The following is a 1,785-nucleotide window of genomic DNA, read 5'->3' on the forward strand; positions in this document are numbered from 1 at the left end:
TCACGCCTGTAATTCCAGGACTTTGGGAGTCCGAGGTGGGTGGACCACGAAGTCAGGCATTTGAGACCAGCCTGGCCAACATGGTGAAACCCTGTCTCTACTAAAAATACAAAAATTAGCCGAGCGTGGTGGCACACGCCTGTAATCCCAACTACTCAGGAGGCTGAAGCAGGAGAATTGCTTGAACCTGGGAGGCGGAGGTTGCAGTGAGCTGAGATCTCGCCACTGCACTCCAGTCTGGGTGTCAGAGCGAGACTCTGTCTCAAAAAAGAAAAAAGAAAAGAGGTTCCTTCTTAAAATGTGAGTTTGGAAACTCAGAAATGGGACAGAGCTCAAAGTTCCCCACCACCACTCCAAATAGAATCCAACTATGAGGTCAGAGGTGATTTGGACATGGGAGGAAGGAATTTCTGCTGCCTTCACCAGCTGAGACGTGGTTTTTCTCAGGACCAGACGCATTGCACAGAGGTAGACTTGAGAGAGGATGTTGCACTCGGGCAATACTTAACCTCCCCAGAGAGGGGAATTGACTTGTCCAAGGTCTCCAGCCACTGGAGTGAGAACCTATTCTGGCCATTACAGCTGTTGCCTCTAGCCTCAGGAAGGGAAAGTCAAGGCCGGAAGTTGTAGGACTGTGGCACAGGGTGGTGACAGACTCTGAAGAGGATCTGAAGGTTCAGGCTTGTGAGACCTCAGGCAGGTCATTTCCCCACTCTGGTCTTTATTTTCACCATCTGTAATAAGAGTGTTTTAGTTCAAGCACTCTTTTAAGGAGACTGAGATGGAGATTTGCCTACAGAGGGTTTATTGGGGAATCATACTACATGACAGTTAGAAGCATAACTGGGCAGAAGTTGGGCTGCAATGCCACTGCAACAGAGGGCTCATCTGATCCTAAGGGGGACAATAAAGCTGGGATAATCTTTCAGAGTTGTTTCAAATGGAGGCTGAGGGACCAGGCCTTTGTACTCTTCTCTCCCATGAACCAGTCATTGGAGGCAGACTGCTGGAAGGAGGAGTAACCATGAGCTCGGTGGCTCCTTTCCACTCAGGATAGTGCCCAGAGAGAGACTCAGCTGAAATTCTTCAGCAACTTGATGGAGTGGGGGATGTGGGAAAATGAGTGCCATAGTCTGGGTAGCACACGACAGCATCCACTAAAGAGGAATGTGAATGAGCAGTTTTTGAACTCTGTTCCATGGAGCCCTGAGGTTTCAAGAAGGTGCTTCAGTGGGTGGGAAATTGCTTTTCTTGGATGTGTTGGAGCTTCTGCAAAAGTCCAACATATCTCCTTGGAAGAAAAGGCTCTACTGCTAGGTGGTGAATACCCTCACAGCACCTCATATTTTCCCTTTGAGGTGCCAATCAAAATTGTAATTTAAATAATTTGTCCAGGCGTGGTGGTTCACGCCTGTAATCCCAGCACCTTGGGAGGCTGAAATGGGTGGATCACCTGAGGTTGGGAGTTCAAGACCAACCTAGCCAACATAGTAAAACCCCATCTCTACTAAAAATATAAAAATTAGCCAGGCGTGGTAGCGCATGTCTGTAATCCCAGCTACTCGGGAGGCTGAAGCAGGAGAATCGTTTGAACCCGGGAGGCGGGGGCTGCAATGAGCCAAGATCACACCACTGCACTCCAGCCTGGGTGACAGGTGAGACTCCATCTCAAAAAATTTTTTAAAAGAAATAAAAAATAATTAATTGTGTAACGGTCTGTCTGTCTCTTCCACTTGACAGACAAGTGGATCCCAAGAAAGCAGGAACCATGTCTATCTCCACTGC

The sequence above is a fragment of the Colobus angolensis genome, unplaced genomic scaffold (genome assembly GCF_000951035.1).
Source record: "Colobus angolensis palliatus isolate OR3802 unplaced genomic scaffold, Cang.pa_1.0 Scaffold4, whole genome shotgun sequence".
Classification (NCBI taxonomy): Eukaryota; Metazoa; Chordata; class Mammalia; order Primates; family Cercopithecidae; genus Colobus; species Colobus angolensis.